At 50.4% G+C, this 24949-nt stretch overlaps 1 long non-coding RNA gene across 2 annotated transcripts; it reads right to left on the bottom strand.

The window, feature by feature from the left end:
• Positions 1–11029: 11029 nt before the first annotated feature.
• LOC123617308 (uncharacterized) lies at positions 11030–14377 on the bottom strand. 2 transcript variants are annotated; one of them, XR_006725410.2, is made up of 4 exons: positions 14130–14377; positions 13433–13520; positions 13044–13156; positions 11030–11254 (listed from the first exon to the last, which is right to left on the bottom strand). It is a non-coding gene; the product is annotated as an uncharacterized LOC123617308 (long non-coding RNA). The 2 variants fall into 2 exon arrangements; XR_006725412.2 differs by lacking the exon at positions 13433–13520 and having other exon boundaries at positions 14130–14374.
• Between the last annotated feature and the right edge of the window lie 10572 nt (positions 14378–24949).

The following is a 24949-nucleotide window of genomic DNA, read 5'->3' as shown; positions in this document are numbered from 1 at the left end:
GACCCCTAGCCTCCACGCAGCCCCCCTGCCTGCCCCGGGACACCTCCTGGGATCAACCGCGAGGATCGACGGTCCTCCACCTCTACCGAATTCCGCCGTGACTCCGCCGCAGGGGCCTGGCGGCAGCCCGCTCTTCTGTGCCTGGCAGAAGGCGGCTGCTTGCTCACCAAGACCTCGGGTTTCGGCACCCCGCTGCCCCGCCGGGAAAGGACTTTATTCCGCTCCCGCGGATCGTGCTCGACTAGGCTCTTTCCACTAATTGCTAAAAAGTCAGTTTGTGCTGCAGTTGCGGAAACGGCGAGCTGGGTGGGCTAGAGGAGGAAAACGGAGTTTGGCAAAAAGGGAGAAATCGTTAGAACTTATAGTTTTCTGGGCAGGGAGTCCCCTCTTCACTGCCTCCGTTCAGGCCCGCGTTCCCTTTGCTCTTCTGACACACACCATGGTGAAAAATAAAAGTTATCGGAATGAGTGAATGGCATTTGACTGGGCCTTGGCTTTGTCACTGGGTGATATAGCCCTGAGCAAGTCCCTTCTTTGAGGGGATTCAGGCAATGGTTTTTAAAGTGAGGGGGTGGGGGCAGCGTTACCTCTAAGGGATGTCTGGAAATGCCCCCAAGCAGGGATTTGCTGCTGGAATTTAATATGAAGAAGGGATGGCCAGGGATATTAAATGTCCTGCATTGTACAGGACAGTCACATAGGAGGAAGAGATGTCCCATGCCAAATGCTATTATATCAGCCCTGTTGAAAAAAATATCTGAGGGCCCCCTTCCCTCTTTGAGATACCATGAGCTTCCTGGAAAGAATGGGGGGAAATGAAGAGTGAGAAAAAGGAGCACATTTTAAGGGTTGAAATTTGGAAAAAATAATGGAAGAGGCATCATGAGATTTTTCTATAGGAAGTTCCCTTCCCAAAGCACTTCGAAAGGCCAAGATGGCCAGCTATTTGTAATTCCCATATTTAGAAGTGAGACCCACCAGAGGAGTTTTCCAAATGCTGTTTGCAGACCCGGTGGCTGAGTTTGAGTTGTGCAAGGGAGCTGACCTCACAAGAGACCTACCTCCCCACCCCCACCAGCTCTGGCTAGCTCCTCTGAACGTGCCAGGTGAGCCTGAGGCCCTGCACCTGGCACCGCTGGGCTTCCAACATTACGGATCCAATTGAGACCAAAAGGCAAAGATAGTGCTGCTTTGGACAAGAGCCACAGGTATCAAGTCACTTTCTTAGGTCCCCAACTTACAGACCCTCACAAAGACAGACACCTTAAGGCTCCCTTATCTAATTCTCTGCCCTGTTAGAGTGAGCTGAATGGTTGCCTACCTTACGCTTGCATACCTCCACTCACGGTGAGTTCACCACTTCCCTTCTGGGCTGTCTTTTTCATCTGGGGCTATCTCTGAGCCTTGGGGTCACCATCCTATACACAGTCCAGTCCCTCACCCTTCAGAGATTTCATGGCAGGCCAAGTCTGTTCTCCAAGCAGACAGCTCCAGCCCCTTGGACGACTAGGTTCCCAGGGTCTGACCTGCCAAGACCCTCCCCCTCTTATGTTTCTGCCCTTCCCAGAGGGGAGCGGGTCTCCACACGTGGTCTGACCAGTACCTCCCCTCTGCAGAGTGCAGAGCCTCTCAGTGTTGTCAGGCCTTTCTAGGCCAGAGACATGAGTTGGGGTCTCAGGTGCGACAGGGGTCTACTTCTGGTCCAGCCACTGCCTGGTGTCCTGGCCAGAGTGGGGTGCTGCCAGCACAAAGTGGGGAAAATACTTGGTGGGCCCCTGACGGTATGTTGAGGGTCACACTTACAAGCACAGGGAAGTCACAAGCAGCACGTTTGTACACACTCACCCAGGCACACCCAGGGCATTACCAGAAGCAGCAGCTTGAAAATCAAAGCAGAGAAATAAGAATATCTCCCAGCCAGAAGAGAACTTACCGGAAGTGGTGTCCGGACACCACCCTCAGGACTCACTCTTCCCCACCCACTGCCATAGCCCTGCCCATCGGTCTCCTATTTCTGCGTACATACTTCAGGTGACGAAAGGCTTCCTCTTACTCTTCAAAGGAAGCCTTTTCATCTCTGCTCCCAAGAAAAGCCCTCCGCTAATCAAGTTGAAGCCCTCGGCTTGAAGCTTGAATCTCTAGTCACCATCATCAGAACTTCACAGAAAATGACTATGACATCCCAAAGCATGTCAGAGATCTGAAGAGGGTTGTCATGGTCCTCTGATCTGCCCCACACAAACATATCAGCCCAAGTCTCCATGTCCCCTTCAGGCTCAGTGTCTCCAATTCCTCCATCCCTTCCCCACAGGCCTAAGTCGGGAGGCTCCTTGCAGCCTGGGTGTCTCCTCAGCCCCTCCTGACCGTGACAGCACACCTGAGCACAGGTGGGGGGGGCCTGGTGGGTTCCTACCTCAGCAGAAACTGTCTCACAATTCAATTCCATGTATACATATTGAACACCTACTAATAAGAAACAGAAGGGAGATGAAGTGAAGTAGGGGTGGGACCAGAGGGCAGGGGCAAGGCAGTGGCTTTGGGCTCACTTCGTGGTGGCCCTTCTGCCACATCACCTCCTCTCTCTCAGCCTCAGTGTCATCTGTCAAAGGTGATTTCACCTGCCTTTTCCACCCCAACCACCGTCCAGTCTGCTTGTGAGGGAGGGTGTACGTAAAAGTGATCTGATAATCTCCTGTAAAAGGCCACCCAGAGGGAAGCTAGCAATCAGCCTGGAAGGTGAAAAGAAGGAAGGTCAATGGTTCCAGGGCAGGCTGCCTCTTCTGCCTGTGGCAAAGTTTGGCACCTGGTGGCTCGGGATAGCTCCAACTAGCCAAGGCGATGGAGTGGCTCTGGGCCTCTGCCCAGACCTCCCTGGAAAGAACTTTAACCACATCAGTCACCTGTGAGGCCCAGCGGCAGGCCAGACCCATCCACACAGGGGAACCTCAAACCATAATCCCAGAAGCCATTTCGCTGCCTGGCGAGGTTAGGAAAACATGAAAGTAAATAGGAAATATGACAAAGTGTGGCAAAGAGGTTTCCAGTTCCTGTCAGTTCAAGACCCGCTCCCCCAGAGATTAAGGGGAATCCTCATTGAACAGAAATGAAATCCTTGCACCTCACCCTACCCCAGGTCTTCACTGGAAGGCCCAGGGCTTCAAGGTGGCATCCCCGAGGCCCAACCAGGCCAGCCTCCTTTTAAGAATCAAAGAAAATGCAGACAGGGTAGATTTGGGGGCAGGGGTGGGGCCAGCTTGTAGAATCATTGAAAATACGTTAAGGGCACTGGCGGTGAAGGTCCCACGAGGAACAGATCCTTTCAACAGGGATCTGGGAGCCTTTGTGAATTCCATCTTCACGGGTAGGGAGTTTTTGACGGCAGGCTTCCAGGCCTTCCCAGGGCCGGGGCCCTACTCTGCTCACCCCTAGATGACCTGGTTCAAGGCCTGGAGCCGCCCCTCTCCCCTCCCCCTCTGCTCATGGGTAGGAATTACATCCCAACTGGACATTTTTACCAAAGAGAGGAAAGTGTTTTCAGAGGTAGCCAGGGTCCCCAGCGCTATTCTAACAGCCTCGTACAGCAGCACAGCCTCCTCCCGACAGAGGGCCCCACGGGAGTCAGTGGCTGAGCCCAGGCTAGAAGCCTGGTCTCCTGGCCCTTAGTGTCACACTCATCCTACCCGTAACCCGTCAGCTGCACTGTGGGTGCAATGGCCATGGGCAAGGTGGCTGGGCAGCTAGCACCCTTGAGAAGAAGGGGTTCCAGGCTCCGAACAGCTGGGCAGGTGGGGCCACCTGAGAAGAGAAGGGAGTATGGGAGCCAGCACTGTTTAGTGTGACAAGTCACACCAGCACCACCAGGCCAGCCCTGCCCCCTTTCATATTGGAACCAAAGGATTTACTACAAGTTCCTGTCCACAGTGCTGCTGTCTGGAAACACAATCTGAATCCGCACAAGACCATCCTGGGCCAATGACGCGCCAGGCAGTCCTGTGGGGAGGATAAAGATGAAATGAAGGGTCCCTGCCCTCCCCCCGGGGCACCTAGTCCTGGAAGAGCTCCGTGGGGGAGGGGATGAGAGAGGAGATGACACTCAGTGGGGTCGCCTCCAGTGACCCACCCCATTCCCAGAACAGCCCTGCCCTGTCAGGCCTTGAACACTTTACCCACTGCTGGGTGACTGGGACCCCCTCCCACCAAGAGCGCAGCGGCTGGTTCTCAGAGCCCTCCCCGCTTCCCCTGAGTTTCTGATGGGCTAAAACCACAGGCCCTTCTGTGAATTCCCCAAGTAATGCAAGGCGGGCCTGTGCTATCCAAGGCAGGTGTGGAGGGCACTCGGTCTCAGGAGGCTGAGATCTCTCTGATGGCCGGCACGGGTGATGAGAAAACTAGAGGGCCAATGCCAGCTCTGCAAAGAACGGAATTCAGCCAAGCAGAGGAATCGCTCTGTCTCCACCCCATTCCTATAAGAGGGCCAGGCGGGCCCCTTGGGCTGCCTGGTGCCACGGGGCAGTGCTGGGGGCCTGGGGGGAGAACAGGACTCCCATTCTTTGTTTCTGGGCCCTGGAGCCCTGGTCAGGTTTGCAGCACTAACTAGAGCTTTGGCTCGAAAAGGGAACTCCCAAGTCCGAATAGCACCTCGGAATATTTAGGTTGGGCGTTTGGAAAAGAGCAAGAGCCACGTGCCACCATGCGACTTAGAGTCTCCGTTTGCAAAATTGCGAGTAGTCAAGTTGTTGTGGGGATCCTGTGAAACACTTAGAGCAATGCCTGACACAAAATAAGCACGTGAAAAGGGTTCCCTGTGCTCATGCGCACCTTTGATCTCACTCTTTTTTTTTTTAATGGAGATACTGGGGATTGAACCCAGGGCCTCATGCATGCTAAGCACTTGAGCTACAGCTGAGCTATATTCACCTGCCGATTTCACTCTTAACGCTTCAGATAATGCAGAGGAGCAACAGTTGGAGGACAATCCAAACATAAGTGGCACAAGCCTGAACCATATTTGTCCGCAACCAAGAAACAGTTATGCTGGGAATTGCATCCTCCATAGCGAATCAACTCTGTCTGTGACCTGAGCTATAGGACGGAGACAAGTGGGCAGGCTGCATCTGAGTGCACGCACCCAAACCCACACCCACCCCCATACCCACATCAGTCCTACTGCAACAGACATTTGTTCTCTAAATACCTGGTAGGTTCCTAGTCCTGAGTCCCTGGTACCTGAATGAGGAGTGGGGAGAGACCAGAACCGTAGCAAGGGGGCGCTTAGGACATGGTACTGCAATTTCCAGGTTCAGAGCAAGGACTGAGCTCCATTCATCTCCCAATGGCCCCACTTCCTTGGCACCCAGCCCAAGGCCTGACACAGCGTAGAGTCTCAGCCAGAGAATGTTTGCCGTGAGGGTGAGTGTTGTTCAAGGTAGAATTAATCTGTATTTGTTAGATGGATATTCTGAATAACTGACAAGGGCCAATTTCATCCTTGCGTTATAATGGGACAAGTGACAGCCCTTCATGAGGTGTGGGACAAATATATCTGCATTTCTAAATCCAAACCCACAGAGTTATCTTAGAAGAACTAGCATTCTAGAAGCACAAGCAGGGGTTCTGCCCTCTGCTCCCCCACAGCTTGAAAATCCCTAGACAAATCCCTGAGCATCACTTGTCCTCAGTTTGCCCTTCTGTACAGTCAGGGACTCAGCTGCCCTAGATACTAGATGATCTCCAGAGACTTTTCTCATGTACTGGAGTATAAGCTCCTCGAGGGCAGCGATCTCTTCGCACCCACTTTCTCAAAAGCCTAAAAGAGAGCACGCTGTAAATGCTCAGTGAATATTTGTTGAATGAATGGATGGGTGGAGATGCTCTGATTCTACGCTCTCGCAGTGAGGTGGAAAAAATCTGTTTATATTCATAAATGGATCTCCTTTGTTTGGTCATCTTTTCAAATGATTCTAGACAGCTTTTTCAATATGATGTGACTCCCAGAAGAGCCTGCCTTGAGATGTTTCAAGTAAAAGCCTTCTTTTTTTTACATGATTTATTTAGATGATCATCTTAACTTTCCATTTACTTTTGGATATGTTTGTACCTGGCCTGCATGATTCATGGGTTACTAGAGAAAAAGACAATCAGATAAAATGATACGGGTAAGGAACTGTAAACATAAACTACAAATGGCCCAAGTCAGATCAGAGAATAGGATGATAATGATAATGAGGGCAGAAGTAATGCTACCTTGCATTTTGTTCCTTAAGCAGTTTACAAGGTGCTTGCATATCTATTTAAGCTGCACCCCACAAAGATACAGTGAGATAGTGAGGCATATTTTGAAAAGAAAAAGAAAAGTGAAGCCCCGAGAAAGCAACTGTTTCACTCAAAGGAGTAGAACTGGAAGTAGAATCCATGTCTCCTGCCTCCCAGGTTTTTTTTAACAGGCTTCACTGTCCAAATGTTTTCAGTGGGCAAACAATGACCATCCAGGATTCTTCTGCCTGCCAGCAGCCCCGGAGAGTTGTTGAAGTCATCAGATGAGTGACCTCCCAGGACCTCACACCAGTATGCCCTAAACCAAGCTCCCCAACCTCAGCCTTTTCCCCATGTGCATCCCCAGAAAGTGGTACCACCATCATCCCCTCCCCTCGCATCCTGCCTGGCTCCCATCTCTCCTTCATCTCCCAAAGCCATGCTGTCCCCAAATCCTGTCAATTCAACCTCCTAAATGTCTCCCAGATTCAGCTGCCTCTCTGCATCTCCCGCTACTGAGCCGTCACCGTCTCTGCCCTGGCTAGCCTCGACAGCCACCTAACTGCTCTCCCTCTCGTTACCCACTCTCCATGCCAGCAATGTATCTTTTATAAATGCACATTTCTGACTTGTCACTTTTCAGTTTCAAATCCTATCATAACCCTCTACAACCTTGAAATCAAGTCACAGAGAGACCATTCTCTTTTGAGATCTAGTTTCAGCTAGGTTCCTGCCACCACCCCACCCCCACCCCCACCAATCAGACACGGAGACCCTGTGAGCCACCTCAGCACTGCTCACACTATCCCTAGGGGCCTGAAAGCCCTGGGTGTTCTAGGTGTTTCTGTACCCGCCTGGCTACTGTACCAGACCTGAAGCGGCCCAGGGCTGGAAGCGCCTCCCATAGCTGCCTAGACAGCCCGCTGGCCTGCCAAAAGCTTGGCCCCTGCTGGGATCTTAGAGGAAAATCTGAGCGAAGTGGAATCGGCTTGACGGTGTTGAGAGCTGGGGGCCGGCACTGGGTAATCAGTGCAGCAATCTAAAAGCCGTGAGAGAAAACACAGGATGAGGAAAGAGATCCGCAGTGGCCTTGTCGCCGCCGCCGCTGCTGCTGCCGCCGCCGCCGCCGCCGCCGCCGCCGCCGTTGCGGCCTCTGGAAAATGCCTCCCGCTAGCTTCCTGCCTTTAATCTTAAGAGCTGGATGATGATGATGATGATGATGATGATGATGATAAGCTAGGGGTCGCACAGAGATCCAGCTTCTGGAACACTGGATTGGGGGGTCTAGAGGAAAGAGAGTGTCAGATCATGTGTCACCCTGTCTCTTAGAGCTTGCTCCACGATCTGGCTGGTGATCATGCGATAAGCTAAGCGGATGTTACTAGTTAATTTAAATATTTATGACGGGTTTTCAAATCCTCTCTTAGCGCGCGGGAGTGTTGACACTCGATAAATCATGGAACTTTGCAGGTGAAAGAGCCATTAGCCTCCAGTGGGAGCTTTTCCTTTCCTCCCACGGAGGGCTGGCAGTGGGAGGTCGCATGCGCTTTTCAGGCCAAACTGATGGAGTCTTGCTTTTCCCCAGCTGACTTGTAGCCAGATGAGCACCCCACCAACTGAACTTCGCCCCCAGAAACTCAGAATAGGACAACCACCTCACAGAGCAAGACTTTGAGTGGGACAGAAGGCAAGTTAGTCCCAGTGAGGATACACTCCTGGAAGAACACACCGAGTGTCCGGCGGGCTTATGTCCTGGTGAGCCCACAGTCTTACTGCCATACTGTTTTCAGAGCTCTGCGTACAGCTGTGCTGAAGGTGCTTGGTGGGTGCAGAGGTCAAGGGCATGGGCTTTGGAATCAGAAGGACCTTGGTTCAAGTCTCAACTCCACCCCTTCCTTGTGCCCTCGGGCTACTTGTTGAATCTCCCTGTGCCTCAGTTTCCTCATAGGAAAAATGAGAAAATGGACTCATAATAGCCGCCTCACAGAGTAGTTGTGAGGATTACTGGGGACAAAAGAAGGAGCACACTTAGCCTGTGTCTTGGCAGATAGGAAGCATTAAGTAAATGTGGTGGTCTGGAAAGGTGAAATTGAGGTGATCTTTTATTCTATTTCCTTATCCTTTTTGACACTAAGCAGGAATTACTTTTAGGACGAGAAGAAAATAGAATAGAAGGGGAAAAAACATCCTTGCAAAAAATCTTTTTCAAAAAGATTCTAGAAGGTTCTGCCGTGAGGCCTTGCAGGTGTTCTCCCTACTGTCAGAGGACAGACAGATGCTGCCGGGTCACAGGGCAGAGGAACGAGGCCAAGCTTAGAGACAGGTGCCAGGACTGTGGTCTTAACTTGCGCCCTGGGGCCAGCAGTGGTACCTCCCTTTGTGTTGCCTGTGGCTCTAAGAGGTACATGGCATCTTCTGGCAGCCAGGCCACCCAAAGCCAAACCAACTCATAATTCCCATGAGACTTTAATAGAAATAAAAACACCCAGGTAGGGTGAAGCACTGAAATGTACACTCTTTTATGATGAAGGAGTGAAGTTTGAGTTTCCTATTTCTGAGCTGAATGAAAAAATAACGCCGGGAGAGGAGTGGGTATAACTCAGTGCTAGAGCACGTGCTTAGCATGCACCAGGTCCTGGGTTCAATTCCCAGGACCTCCATAAATAAGTAAATAAATAACCTGATTGCCCCCCTCAAAAAAAAAACCCAGAAAAATAAATCAATTTTTTAAAAAGTCAGGTTCTCTTTTCTTCCCAAGCATAGCCAAGAAGAGCGGCATTTTCAAAGGGAACTTTACAGGGAACTAAGAGGAACCCAATGCGAAAGAAGCAAACAAGGTCCACCCCCCTCCCCCAGGGTTCAAATAGCTGATCACTTACCAAACTGATGGGGAATTCACGGTGATTTATATCAATGACTGTTTCCAGGGCCACTGGCTTCATTCTATTTGGCCTTCCTGCTACCTGATCAAATGGCATTAGGAGAAGTACTGTATCTGGAAAAAGGGAGGCAGGGTGTGTTCCACGTGTTCCGAGAATGAACAAAACCATAGGAGGTCTGAACCAGGACCAAGGGGCGAGCCAACCACGTCAGCTGCCCGCTCAAGGCTGCCGGGAGGGAGCCAACACTCAGCACAGCAGATGGAAAACAACTGTCAGGCGACAGCAAATGGCATTCGTGTGGCTTTCTTTGTTCCTTGGTGTTGCTAAGAAGGGCATCCTGCCTCCTCTCTGGAGGCTACATGTTTATTTCTTTCCCAAAAGGAAGGGAAAAATGAGTTTCAGTGACTGCCACCCACAACACTGCAGCTAATGGGACAGTGTATCTTTAGGCAAAATATGCCAAGGCACTTCCAGAGTGGGCAGCCTTCACAGAAACGGCTCATCTGGGACTTTTACATTCCTTTGTTTATTTTGGCCTTCAGGTCATGACAGTCCTCAGTTCACGGCATCACCATCATCACCAGTGTGTGAGGTCCCTCCCAGGCTGGATCAATCCATCTACCCAACCAGTCCTTGTAATTTCCTGTTTTCCACTCCTGTTGCCCTCCCTTTGGCAGCCAACCCTTGAGTATGTACTCTGGCAAATGTGTAGGGTAGTGTGTGTTTGTGTGTGTGTGTGTTTTCAATAAACACAAGTGATATTGTCCTGGAGAACCTTCCCCGTACCTTTCCACTCAGCTATGTATGTTACCACTCCCCACTGCTGTGTGTTTCTGAGTTGATTCCTTGTAACTAAGCAGTTGCTTCTCCTTTTCCCCAGTGGTGAACACCTAGGTTGCCTCTGATCCTCTGTTAGCACAAGCAAAGCACGATGAACTCTTTCCTTGTGTGGGTCCCTGTAGCAGGATACATAATGGCCCCCAAGGATATCAAGTCCCAATCCCTGGAACCCACGCATGTGACCTTATAAGGAAAAAGGGACTTTGCAGAAAAGATTAAATCAAGGATTCGGATTGAGAGATGATTCTGGATTATCAGGGTGGGTCTGAAGTGCAATTGCACACTCTGGGGGGCTTAAAACAATAGGCATTTACTCTTCCATAGTTCAGGAGTCCAGGTGTCCGAAATCAAGCTGTCAGCAGGACAGACTCCCTCCAAGGTTCTAGGGAAGGATCTTTCCTGTCTCTTCCAGCTTCTGGTGGTCCCAGGTGTTGGTTCCTGGGTTTGTGGCCGCATCCCTCCCATTTCTGTCTCCATCTTCACATGGCCTCCTTGTGTCTCCATGCATCCTTTCCTCCTTTTGTAAGGACACCAGTCGTTGGATGAAGGGTCCCTCAATCCAGTGTGACTTCACTTTAACTAATTACATCTGCAAAGACCCTATTTCCTAAGAAAGTCACTTTTTGAGGTTCCGGGGAAACATGAATTTTGAGGAGGCACTATTCAACCAGTACACATGTATTCTGTTTTTTAATTGTTATTTTTTATTGAAGTGTAGTTGATTTACAATGTTAGTTTCAGGTGTACAGCAAAACCATTCAGCCTCTCTCTCTCTCTCTCTCTCTGTATATACACACACACACACACACACACACACACACACACACACACACACATATATATAATTTTGTTTCTTTTCCATTATTGCTCATTACAAGAAACTGAACATAGTCCCCTGTGCTATACAGTAGGTCCTTGCTGTTTCTCTATTTTATGCATAGTAGTGTATATCTGTTAATCCCAAACTCCTAATTTATCCCTATGTTACCGAGTCCGAACTCATTCTGCTCCCCGAACAACAGGCCAATAAATCAGGAGACGAGGTGTTGGGGCAAGGAAAAACGACTTTATTCAGAAAGCTAGCTGACCAAGAAGATGGCAGAGCAATAATGTACTGGAGAATCATCTTCCCCAAGTCAGAATTCAGGCTCCTTTTGCACTAAAATGCGGAGAGGGTGTGCTTGATTGTTGCAAACTTCTTGGTGTAGGAATTCTGTATTCTTAGAGTCCTTTGTTCTTGCAGCTGTCCACGTCAGTCAGATCATGGTGTCCCTTTAAACCTCCAACAAAACAAATGTTATTTTCTATTTTGCAACTTATCTTTGTATGAGTAGAAAAGTGATAATATTCTTAAAGGTCAAAGCCTTGAGAACAAGCTGTCTTACACATTTCAGGCTCTAGGCAACATTCTTCTACAAAAAGTGCAGAGCCAGCAAGACTAAGCCTAGGAAACAGCCCAGGGTTAAGGTCAAAGGAACAGGTCTAGTATGGGGTCAGATTGGTTCTTTTCTGTTACACCTCCACCCCTCCTTTCCCCCCTGGTAAGCACAGTTTGTTTTCTATGTCCTACACACGTATTCTTGTAAAAAGGAGGCCAGGTGGATTTCACACACACACACACACCCCCAAGGGGGCAATGTGAAGACAGAACAGAAAGAGGTGGAAAGATGCTGATCTTGAAGACTGAAGTACTGTGGCCATAAGCCAAGGAATGCCTGCAGCCACCAGAAGCTGGAAGAGGTAGGAAGGATTCTCTCCTAGAGCTTTGGCAGGGAGTATGATCTTGCTGACAGCTTGATATCAGCCCAGTGATACTGGTTTTGGACTTCTGGCCTTCAGAACTGGAAACTTTTGTTGTTTGAAGCCACGAAGTTTAGGATAATTTATTACAGCAGCCATGGGAAATTCATAGCCCCTTTGTGGGCCGGCAGGAGAATTTCTCAAGGTTGTACCAGAAGACAGATCACTAGGTTAGTGTGGACATGGACACTTGACCTGACTAGATGTTTCCACGTGGCTTTCCAAAGCAGCTGCGCCAGTCTAGCTGGACTCCCACCCGTAGCACACACTGGTTCCCCTTTCTCTTTCTCCCAGCCAACACTTGGCATCATATAGCTGCTTTTTGCCAACCTGACATGTGTGTATCCTATTTCATTGTTGTAATTTGCATTTCTCTGATTACTAATGAATCTGAGCATCTCTTCACATACTGACTTGCTAGCCTTTTGGGTTTCTCCTTCTGGGAATTGCCTATTCATGTGCTTTGCTCATTTTCCTGTTGGGTCTTCTCCTTGTGGGTTTGCAGAATTTTCTTGTATATGTTATCCATTAATCCCTTGTCAGCTTTAAACAGCAAATATCTTCTCCCCATCTGTCGTCTGCCTGTTAACTATCTGTGGTGTCCTTCATGGAAAGAAATCCTGAATTTTGCTGTCATCAAATCTATCTAAAGCAAGGCTGCCAACAGGGGAAGGGACAACCAGAGTGCGTGTGTGCGCACGCACGCACATAAGTGTGCAACACAGGCCGTGCACGAGCAGGCATCTCTGACTGAATGTCAACCCCCAGGGCTCAGTGCCTTGCCTGTCTTTGGGATGAACTGCTTTCCTGTTCCTTCTGCAAAGACCAACAGTCCAGCACCATGGTTCTCAGACTCGAGTGTGTATTAGTCTCACCCAAGGGCTGGCTAAAACCCAGATTCCTGGGCCCACCCCCAGAGTTTCTGAGTCAGTGAGTCCAGGGTAGGTCGTAAGGATTTGCATTTCTGATCAGTTCCCAGGTGATCCTGCTGCTGCCAGCCCAGGGACTACACTTGGACAGCCTGTGGGGTCAGAGGCCACACCACCTTGCTCTTGGCCAACCAGCAACAGAAAGTCTGAACAGGATGGGACAGTGGCCGATAATCAGCTGAGTGCCAGTGCTCAAAGGAATCCCAGGGGCTTCCTAGGCCAAAAGATTTCACATGGGAGAAAAATGAGACCCAAAGGGTCAGCAACTTGACCATGGGCACGCTGGTGGCAAAGTGCAGACTGCCTGCTCAGCACTCTCCTCATTTCCGCACACACTCACCTCAAAGGGATTGTCTTAGGATCCACACGTGCCCCTCCACAGTCTGGGGACTTGCTTGTGAGTGGGCAAGGGGTCTCTGGGAAGCCACTCTGTAGTGCGTCCCACCAGTACCACTGTCATAAAGGAATGTCCAGCAGAAAGAAGTCAAGAAGTACTTGGAAAGCATCCACAGGGCACAGCAGCCCTGCCTTCACCCATTGCTTCCCTTCTCGGGCACTCTGAGCAGCACCGAGCAGCACCTGGGCCACCGGGTGCGTGGGAGGGGGGCACGGGGGTGGTGGACGGGGAGGTTTAGACAGGGCTCCACCCGGTGGTTCCACCACCCCGCTCACCCCTCCCACCCCACAGCCCACACCAGGGTCCCCCCTTTCTCCCTCTCCACCCCTCACCCAAGGAAGCCATGGAGATTCGAGTCCAGCCTTCTGCTCCACCTGGCAAGGGAGAGAGATGGCACATTCCCCGGGCTGGCAGCAAAGACTGGAAGGAGAGCAGGAAAGGCTGAAGGCAGGTAAGGCCACCCCTGCACTCCATCAGGCTCAGCTAGGGTAGGGGGTGGGGAGGGCGGGAGAGAGTCCTGGGGAGGGAAGAAACTAGAGAGGGAGGGGCGAGGAGAGGAAAGGGAAATAGAAGAGGGACAGGGGAGGTGGGAAAGGAGAAGAAAAGAGAAGGGGATGGAGGAGAGGTTAGGGAAGGAAACTGAAGGCAAGGGAGGGGGAGGGGGAAGAGGAGGGAAATAAGGAGGGGGGCAAGGATAGGGAAGGGAGAAAGATGAAGGGGCATGGACAAGGGAACAGTCTTGGTAAGGGAATGGCCAGAGGTTGCTTATCCCAGCAGGATGCCTTCAGGATGGCTGCTGGGTTAGGGGGATGGAGGGCTCCTGGTGTCCCCACCACAACAGGCACTAGGAGGCTGGCTCAGCCTCGGGAGTGAGGGGGAAAGGCTTTGGAAAGACTGACGTGCTTTCTGGAAAAGAAGCAGCACACCAGGATGGGCCCGACACCCTCGCCACCCCTCACTTTGCCCTCTCCCCAAACCCGCTCCCTCCCCTGTCCTTGCTCCCCTCCCCACCTTGTCTGCCCTTCTTACCCTCAGTTCCAGAAGCGCAGCCTTCCTAGGGGCTAGGGAAAAGCTGACCAGGCTGGGGAGATTGGCAGGCTGCTCAGAGACCCCCGGGCCCTGGGATCCTCCCACGGTGCCAGTCCAACCTCCCACTGCTCGTCGGGCACGCCGGGCCCCGCCTGCACCAGGCCCCACTGAATGAGGTCAGGCATGGGCCCTGCCAAGTGGGCTCGGGACTGGGTGCCGGGCCGCGGCCAAAGGGCTGCTACAGGACTTTACCCTCACCTCAGGCCCTGCCATCGAGTGGTGGGGAGCAAGCCAAGGAGAAGGGGGCAGGAGGACGCGGCCTGGCGTGACCCTGAGATGGCTTGGCCTGCCAGCCTCTTGTGTCCTGAGGCCCCTGGCTACCCAAGGCCCCAGCAGCTGCCACCACCACCTGCCCCTGAGCCTTGCCACCCCAGGATCCTCACAGGTTCTCATGCAAATGGACTCCTGGAAACCTGTCTCTCTGTGTCCCTCGGTCTGTCTGTCTGTCTGTCTCTCTTTTCATTCATCCAAACACACGTGTTGACTTCCACCATTTCCCAGACCCTGAGCTGGGCGCTGGGGCTTTCTCCCCGTGGAGAGGGGGGCCTGTCATTTCAGTGGCGGGGATGGTTGCAGCACTGCTCCAGCCTTCCAGGGTTCCCCAGACCCCATCCTCCCTGGCCCCCCAGCCCCCGCTGGCTTCGGCCAGGTTTCCTGGCTGCCGGCTCCCGTTGATCTCTCTTCCAACAAGCTGTCAAGCCAGCCGGGCTTCTGGGCCTCCAGCGCGGGCTCCAGCAATGATGGAGGGCACTGCCAGCCCGGAGCCAGGTCGTGCAAGTCCCGCAGCCCTGACACAAGCCCACCCCTGAACCCCACCCCACCTATGGCACTGCACTGACCACGCCCTCCCAGCCCAACCGGTGTTTATACACACTTTCCACTTTCTCACCTCCCTACCATATCTCAAGCCCCTGCCCCAGCTTGGCCCTGAAATAGCCCTCTAACCAGTCCTCCGCAGCCAGGGGGCACTGTCAGCATCCTGCTAGCAGAACCATCCCTGTCTTGGGAAACTTAGCTTCCTGGGCTTCCAGGATGGTGCGCTCCGCTCCCTGCTCCCCCTGCTACATCTTCATCCCTTCCTAGCTGCTCCTCCTCCTCTCCTCCAGGTTCCTCCTCTTTAATCTGTCCCTTACAGTCAACATCCAAATAACAAGCGCTGGGGAGGATGTGGAGAAATTGGACCCCTCATCCACTGCTGGTGGGAATGGAAAATGATACAGTGACTTTGGAAACAGCCTGTTAGTTCCTCAGTAAGTTAACCAGAGCACTACTATAGGACCCAGCAATTTCACCACTAGGTGTAGACCCCAAAGAACTAAAACAAGGACCAGGATTGCCCACCCGAACAGGGATTATGAGTTAATGTTCATAGCAGTATTATTCATCGTAGCCAAAAAGTAGAAGTAACTCAAATGTCCATCAATGATGAATGATAAACAAATTGTGGTCTCTGTGTGCAATAGAATATTTTTCAGCCATACCAAGGCACAGCTCCAGCAAGGATGAACCCTGGAAACATTACGCTGAGTGAAAGAAGCCAAACACAAAAGACCACATATTGTATGATGCCATTTATAGAAAGTGTCCGGAGTCGGCAAATCCATAGAGACAGAAAGCAGATTAGTGTTTACCAGGGGCAGGGGGAGGGGTGGATGGGAGTGACCCCGCAGTGGGAATGGGATTTCCTTTTGGTGTGATTAAAACGTTCTGGAATTTGATACAGGTAGTGGTTGCACAACCTTGTGAATGAATTAAATGTCCCTGAATAGTACACTTTAAAATGGTGCATCTTCTGTTTTGTGTATTTTGCCACTGGGGAAAAAAATGTCAGCACCCAGCTCCTTCTCTCCTTGGCCCTTTTCTGGCTCCACACACTTACTCTGCCTTCAACGTTCAGCTCAGGTGTTGGATCCTTGTGATGCTGTGCAAACTTGCCTCCCGCTCCCACTGTGATAACACTCTCTTTCCTCTCCGCTCCCCCAGCATCCTCTGCTCCCAGTGCCTGGAATCCAGTCCAAGCTCAATGCATGTTTGGCCAATGAATAAATGAACCAATGGATCTGGTCCCATCCCCTCATTTACAGATGCGGAAAGCAAGGACCAATGAGGGGAGGTGATTGGCCTAAGGTCCCAGGACTCATCAGTGAGAGTCAAAATTAAAAACCTTGGCTCCAGCTCCTTAGGTGGCTGCCTCTTTTATCCTAGTCCCTTCCCTCCCATTTCTCAGCATCTTTTCTGGCCCACCTGCCCTCATTTGTTCCTATTTCTCATCCCTGGCTGCTCCTGGGGCCTTGAGTCAGATGGCTTTGGGGGTCTTTGCATCCCAGAGGCTCTGAAATTGTTGCTCCCTCCCTCACACTCCCCCAACCTGCTACTACTGGTTGCACACAAAGGAAGCCTGCAGGACCCAAAGGTCACGAAATGAATGGCCCCCGGCACCATGATAGCCAAGCCACGCCCGAGGCAGTGCTTCCTGGATGGGAAATCCGCTGTGCACTGGTGGGACAGGAAACCCAAGGGTGTCTGCGACAGCCTTTAAGGACTCAATCACTTCTCTTTGCCCAATGCATTGAGCAGAGCGTGTGCTGACCCGGAGTGCTGTGTCCTGTCCCTTCTGGAAGAGGAACCCTGCCCAGAGTCTGTGAAGTTCGCACAGCACAAATGCCTACCGCAACTGCGCACTTCTCCCCTAGTTTGCAGAAGAGGCCCAGATACTAGGACTCACGGAGAGGCCCCAGGAGCAAAAAAGTACCTGAAAACTTCACTGCAGCATTTCTTCCTCTCCAGGGCCTAGTCCACACAAGTGTCCTCAGCCCTCAAGGAAGGCACACAAGCCTGGGAGCTGGGTACCTGGGCTCTTGGGGCAGCCCCTCCCCATCTCTGTACCACAAGGGAGTAATGTGGCTTTCTGAGCTTCAGCTCACACACTGGGGGAAGCAGAGGGAAGGCCAACAACAGATCAGAACTCGCGGCGGCCTTCCACTCCAGCCCGGTACCCAGGGTGGCTGAATAGTATCAAGCGTAGCTAGAGGAGGCCAAAGGGTTTTAAAGTCTCCTACAGTCCTCCCACAGACCTAAATTCCACCATTAGGGATGCTATCCTTTGAGTGGAACATTGCCCTCTTCCCTCTATAACAATATTTAAAACTCTATAACAATATTTCTAACAATGCTTGACATTCATATAACATAAGACATCCCTACTTCACAGTCATTACAATAATACCTGGAGGCAGGCAAGGTGGGACAGGAGCTATAAATCTGATTTTATCACTGCAGAAACCAAGTCCCAGAGAGGGCAATCAACTTACTCTAAGGAGCCCAGCTAGCTAGGACTCATCTGTCTCTAGTCCCTACAGTCCACAATGGACTGTAACAGCTTCCTTCCCCTATACAGGGACAAGTAAACAATTAACTCCAAAACAAACCTTTGCTGGGGGCCCAGAATCCACATGAAAGCCACTGGGTTTAGAGTTTAGGGTTCAAACTGCAATTCATTCAGCCACCCCACAAAGCATGTTCATGAACAACGCCTGTGAGCTCCAGGGGCGTGGGAGGTTAAATAACGCCCCCAAAGAAATGCAGGTCTAGTCCCTGGGACCCATTCATGCCACTTGATATACAGCAAGTGGGATTCTGCATATGTGATGAGGTTAGGCATGTAGAGCTGGGGACCTCGGCCTGGGTCATCCAGGTGGGCTCTAAACGCCATCACCTGCAGCCTTATGAGAGGGAGATTTTATGACACACACACAGAAGAGGAGGCTGTGTGAAGACAGAGGCAGAGACTGGAGTGTGTGGCCACAAGCCAAGGAGTCTGGCAGGCACCAGAAGCTGGCAGAGGCAAGGAACAGCTTCTCCCATAGAACCTCCAGAGGGAGTCTGACTCCGTAGCACCTTGATTTCGGCTCAGCGAGACCCATTTTGGACTCCTGGCCTCCAGAACTGAGAGAGAATACATTTCTGTAATTTTACACCACTAACTTTGTGATAATTTATTATGACAGCTACCAGAACAAGACCCAAGATCTGCCTTTGAGACACACCTAGAGGGTTAAACTGATAAATTCTGCAACAGGGGGTAAGTGCCCAGACGCAGTCACCTATGCCACAATCTTAGAATGCTGTCCTGGGGCCAGAGGGATTCTGGGAGGTCATCATCTACCTTTAACACATAATAAACCTAAAGGTGACCATTTCCCCTTGCTGGGTCCCAGGTTGAGATCTGGATTTCCTGTAACATCTTCCTGGCCCTCCCCCCTGCATCTCCCACTTGGGTTTCAAGATCACTTCACCTCTGTAAGGTTGGTTCTTCAGCCATAAAACTGGAGTCCCACTGGATCTCCTATATGGGGCTGCAGGGAAGATTCAAGGTGGCAGGTGTGAAACCGTTAACGCCATGAATTCAGTGTCTGCCCTGTAGTAGGTGCTCTGTCAGGGTTAGCTGCATTACTCTTCGGTTCTAACCTCCGTTGCTGTAGTTGGCTGAATGATGGCCCCCCAGATATGTCCATGCCCTAATCCTCATAAATATGTGATCTTACAAGGCCAGAGGGACTTTGCTGAAGTGATTCAAATAAGGATTTTGAAATGGGGAGCATGGCCTGGAGTATCCAGGTGGGCCCAATCTAATCACAAGAGTCATATCGGGAAGAGGGAGGCAAGAGGGTCAGAGAGAAGATATGGCAACCCAAGCAAAGATTGGAGTGATACGGTCATGACCCAAGGAACACAAGTGGCCTCTAGAAGCTGGAAAAGGTGAGGAATGGATCCTCCCCTACAGCCTCCAGAAGGAACACAGCTTCTGACACCTTGATCTTAGCCCAGTGAGATCCCTGTCAGCATTGTAGTATCCAGAATTATAAGGTAATATCTCTGTATTATTTAAAGCCACTCAGTTTGTGGTGATTTATTCTAATAGAACATAGTTGTCTTATACAAAGACCAAAAAAAAGTATGAGGCTTTCCTGGCTGAAGCCATTGCTCCTCTAAGCCAGGTGTGCCCCTTCCCCTCCCCACAGAGACTTCCGTGCTGGGGCCTGTCAGCTTGTTGAGCTGGTGCAGTGGTTCTCCAGTGTGATCCCCAGACCAGGAACCTCAGCATCACCGGGGTACACATAAGAAATGTTCAACTATTATATACAGAACAGATCAACAACAAGGTCCTACTGTACAGCACAGGGAACTATATTCAGTATCTTGTGGTAACCTATAATGAAAAAGAATATGAAAACAAATATATGTATGTATATGTATGTCTGAAACATAATGCTGCACACCAGAAATTGACACAACACTGTAAACTGACTAGACTTCAATCAAAATTTAAAAAAAGAATTATACTGTATAGCACAGGGAAATATACACAAGATCTTATGGTAGCTCACAGAGAAAAAATGTGACAATGAATATATGTATGTTCACGTATAACTGAAAAATTGTGCTCTACACTGGAATTTGACACAACATTGAAAATGATTATAAATTAATAAAAAATGTTAAAAAAAAATGTTTCCTGACTCAGAAACCCAGCAATCTGCGTTATAACAAACCGTCCAGGAGATGCTGATGTGCCCTCAAGTTGGCCAATCACAGAGCTTGTTTATTTCCATGTCTGCCATCTTCCCCCCACCATAGAGCAAGCAGGTGCTTCTGTGACCTGTAACCCTGGTCAGGGGAGGGACCTTGCCTTGATGCACCCACAGAACCATGTCCCAGCAGCCCTTGGGCCACACTGCCATCCTCTGGCTTATATCTCTTTCTGTGAGTTCTACCAGTCAAGGGCGATGTCTTCTTGTTCAAGGGTGTATGGATTCTTGACATCTGGGTTCTATTTAGGAGTACCTGATGGACAGTCAGACTGACTGAATGTGCTCCCTTCTGCTGACAAGATATGTGTGCCCAGCCCCTGTGTTTTCTGCCACTTGGCAGTGAGGTCTTGAATATGTGTATGAGCGTGGGACCCTGTATGAATTGTGGGGGCACGTGTGTGTGTTGCTATGGGAGGCCGTGTGTTGGACATGTGCGGTGTGGGAGTGTGTGTAGGTTTTAAGGGGGAGGTGCAGAAGGGAGGGAGCCACCAGTCCCAGGCAGAGTGCCCCGGGCACAGGGCACCGTGGCTTGTGGGCTTTGGGCCCCCGGGGCATGTGCCCCGCTGGCCCCGGGCAGAGCGGAGCAGAGTGAGGTCAGCCACCGGGGCGGCATCCTCCCTGGGTATTCCCGCAGCACTTGCCCTGAGCCTCTCCCTCTGGTAGCGGGTGGCCAGGAACCGTGGCTTGAATGGGATTGATGCTAATTACGACTGGCTCAGGGCAGAAGCAATGAGAATCAGCCTGTCAGCTTCTCTCCCCAGGCCTGCGATCACCCTGAGCTCCATGCCTCTGGATCAATGAATCGACTGCCCCAAGTCACTAAGTGGGATATGACTCGGCTTTCGTAGTCAGCAACAAATAATCACCGACTGCTGACAGTCTATAAAGCACATGCCTGTGTAGAGGCCAGATTCATGCAAGAAGACCTCAGGTGGCTCGTGGCGTACAGGAAGCCGCCTGCAAGGCTGGCCTGGAAGCTCTGTTGAGGTGGGCCCCTTGCTGCCGGCCAGGGAAGGCCCACCACCTGCTTGCTGCAGGACGTGCTGCGGGGCTCCTGATCAGCGACGGAGAGCAGCTCCGCAGGCAGGTAGCAGCAGGAGGAGCAGGCTCTGGCGGCTGCACCCTCTACTCATGCAGCTCCATCTGCTGTGAGCCCCCCGGGAAAAAGGCCTCTAAGAGAGTTTTGGACCTTTCCAGGAGAGTGGAGGCAGGGGAGGAGTAAGGAGTGGGCTCCCGGCTTCAGACAAGGCGCGGAATGGGTGGGAAGAGTAGTCTTGTTGCTGTTTTCTCCCCAACAAAGAGACAGGAGATAAAGTAAAGCAGAAGCAGGGAGCACCCCTGGGGCCGATCAAGTGATGCTGAAGGAGGATAACCCCTCTGAAACCATCTGTAGAGAAAATAAGTTTTGAGACTGGATTTACACGTTACTCTTCAGGAATGTCTGAATCCTCAGATCCTCTTGCAAATCATGGTCACCTGCGTGGAGGAGAAGGCGTTTAAAGACTGTTCACCCTGAATCCTTCAGGGTGGGAGAGGGCAGGGATCTTTGTGCTGGATGATCTCCCAGGGGCTTGGAAGTTTCACTAAATTTAAAAGGACAAGAACCACTCCAGAGCTGAAGGAGGGCTCAGACAGGCTCCTCCCTCAGGGATGCGGGGGTCAAGGCTCCAACAGGACAGCTGGCTCAGCTGGGGTGAGTCGCTGTTCAGGGAGTGCTGTGCTCTCTCCTGTCCCTCCTTCTCCCCTCCCCTGGCTCTTCTTTGTCTGCTTCATGCTTACCAGCCCAACTGCCCCAGAATGCAGATCTTGGCCTTGGGCCCCACCCTCTCTAGCCCTTAAAGAACTCACCCCTTCCCCTGGCCCTCATGAGTTATCCTCTGTAGATGCCTCTTCTGCAGTCTGTATCTTCATCTGCCTGGTACAGAGGCTTTGATTGGAGGTCCCACTGTCACCTCCAAATCAAATCACTTCCTTGTGCCTCCCTCTGTCATCCCCCCCCGCACCCATCCCTCCCCATCTCCCAGTCTCTGCCTGAGGCCTCATCATTCAGGGTGGACTCTACGTGCCACAGAAAGGAGAGAGGGTCCCCAGACTTGGCCATCCCTGCTGTTGACTCCTCTTCTGCCTCTACCTTAGCTTCTACTTACATTCCCTCTCCCCGGCCTCTTACAGCAGGCTTCTCACTGGTCTCGGCCTTCAGGCTTGTCCCTCCCTCCCACCTGCTCACCCCTTCCTTCCCCTCTCTGCTCACAGTGTAACTGAGCAGGACCCTGTGGGGCCTTCCAGGGTCAGACCCCTCCTCCATATCCTCTGCTGTAGCTCGTCTCTGAACACAGATAATAGTATTTCATGTATATTTCCTGAGTCTTTCATATGCTTAAAACTACCACCAAAGGGAAGAAATAACTACATGATGATCGAGATGTATTGCCTCCAGACCTTCTGGTACCTGGGGGTTGATGGTGTTGACCGCCCTGTTACCTCTACATCAACCAATCAGAAGATTGTGCACGAGCTGATCGCATACCCTGCGACCCCCTCTCCCTTACCTGCCTTTAAATATGTTTTGCTGAAACCCTTTGGGGAATTCAGGGTTTTCCTGGGCATGAGACACCCTGTCCTCCTTGCTGTGCCCTGCAATAAACCTTTCTCTGCTCCAAACTTCGATGTTTCAGTTTGTTTGGCCTTATGGCGTGGTGGGCACACAAACTTGCCTTCGGTAACAACAGGACTGCTGGAGCCTTTAAAGACCATGCAAATTTGATCTGCTTACTCCAGCTCACAGTTTTCTGTGCTCCACATAGGCCACAGGACCCAGTCCCCATGTGAGCGCCTTACCTTTCTGGAGCTGTCCAGCCCTCCCTGCAATCAGAAGCCACCCTTGGGGCTCTGTGAGCCCCAGTTTGAGAAGCACCGACTCACATCTCTCATGCCCCAGTCTTTCCTTCAGCTCCGGCCCCGCACGTTGCTTAGAAGAGGCACGGACTTATACCTGCCACTCCCATTGTCAGGTGAGACGAAGGGAGTGAAGGGAGGGGGCCAAAGTTCCACGGCAGGCTGGCGTCAAGTTCAGCAGCATCTGGCAGTGCCAGGCAGGCTGCATTAGCAGGAGCAGCAGGCAGGCCCAGTGGAGCCACAGCTGAGATGGCCTTCGTGACCAGGAGATTAGTGTCATATGTTGAGGATAATAAGGACCAGGTTTCTCGTTATCAGAAAAGGAAAGTGCCAACATGGGAAAGTGGCGTGCAAGAATGAACTCTGCGTTGTTGGAGTCGAAAGGCAGGGATCAGTGTGAATTCTTGGTTTTAGATATAGAGCTACAGATGTAGATGTGTGTATGTGTGTGTGGTTATAGACACGTGTGTTTCCTAGCTCTGTTGGCCCTGAGGTTCTAGAGGTAATAACATCCCAGTAGCAATGAACACACCTAGACCCCAGATCTTGGTTTCTAAATAATTTTAAATGAACGAGGGTTAGAGAAATGGTTGATTCCCTTGGGCAGTAAAGTTGCCAGATGAAACCAAAACATTGCATTGCCAAGAGTAAGGATGGGCTCAAGGAATAAAGAATACTTGTTACAAGGATGCAAAAGCCAGTTTGAAGGAGTGCCCACTGACCAAGTCTGGGACAATATGAGTAACAAAAAAAAAGATAGTAATGAATGATATATAATCCATTGAATAAAATAGGAATTCATGAGCCTATACTAATATATACTAATATAAACAAACAAACAAAGTGGGAGAGGAAGCCTTTTCTATAGCAGAATGCCAATGTAGAAAAACATGATAGAATTAGAAAATCATCATTTGGCAACCATCATAATAAGTGATCCAGGCGAGAACTATGAATGGATGCTAAAACCGTGGATGAAAGTTTAATGAGGAAGAGATATTGATATAATCTCAAATGATCTCCCCCCATATTTATTAATTACTTATAAATTAATAAATATAAAGCCCTTGCTAACTCAGCCTACCATGGAAAACCCTGACAAACAACACTTTAATCAAGCGATCAAAGTTAACGTTTTCAGTAATGAGACAAACCAAGATCCTGTACCTCCTCACATGTCCTGAGGACACGTCACTCCTCAGACGTTCCTGAGGAGACATCAGCCAAACCCAAATGAAGAGACGATCTACAAACTAACCAGCCTGTGTTCTTCAAAAGTGTCAGGGTCGGGGGGAGGCTATAGCTCAGTGGTAGAGTGCATGCCTAGCATGCACAGGGTTCTGGGTTCAATCGCCAGTACCTCCATTAAAAATAAATAAATAACCTAATTACCGACCCCCAAATAAATAAATTAAATTAAATTTAAAAAAAAAAGCTCAAAAAAGAAATTGTTTTAAAAGATTGAATTTATTTTTTAAAAAGTGTCAAGGTTATAAAAAAACAAGGAAAGACTGAGAAAGGATTCCAGCTTGAAGGAGACTAACGACATACGGCAAGTAAGTGCAACATGTGGTCAAGGATTGGATCTTGGATGAGAAAGGAAAGGGGAAGAAAAGAACAGTTTTTTTGTTGGGGCTTGTTATTGTTATTGTTGGTGGCAAAGGTTGTTTTTATGTGTTGGTTTGTTGTGTTGCTACAAAGAACATTAATTATTGGACCATCAGAGAAATCTAAATGGGGTCTATGGATTAAGTAGTAGTGTTAAACGTTAACTTCCTGATTCTGATGTGTATACTGAGGTTATATAGGAAAGTGTCCTGGATTTTAGAAAATACACGCTGAAGTGTTTAGGGGTAATGGAGCATGATGTCAGCAACTTACTTTCCAATGGTTTGGAAAAAAATAACAAAGACTGTGTGTGTGTGTGTGTGTGTGTGTGTGTGTGTGTCTGCACACACAAGGCCTGGTCTCCCTATCTGGAGCATTGTCACCTGGCCTACTTGGGTGGCACCTGGAGGGGCTGCTCAACTGAGGGTGGACAGAATAACGACTCTCAAAGATGTCCACGTACTCATTCTGGGAACCTTTGGAGATCATACCTTATACAGCAGAAGAAACTTAGCAGATATGATTAAGTTAAGGACCTCAAGATAGGAAAATTATCCTGAATTATGTGGGTGAGCCCAATGTCCCAAGTGGGAGGCTGGAGTGTGAGAGTCAGGGAGGGAGATATGACAACAGAAGCAGAGGTCAGAGCAATGCGGTCCCAAGACA

Source organism: Camelus bactrianus, chromosome X (assembly GCF_048773025.1).
Source record: "Camelus bactrianus isolate YW-2024 breed Bactrian camel chromosome X, ASM4877302v1, whole genome shotgun sequence".
Taxonomy (NCBI): domain Eukaryota; kingdom Metazoa; phylum Chordata; class Mammalia; order Artiodactyla; family Camelidae; genus Camelus; species Camelus bactrianus.
Note: the sequence above shows the minus strand (reverse complement) of the source record. Positions and strands in the feature narration are given on the sequence as shown.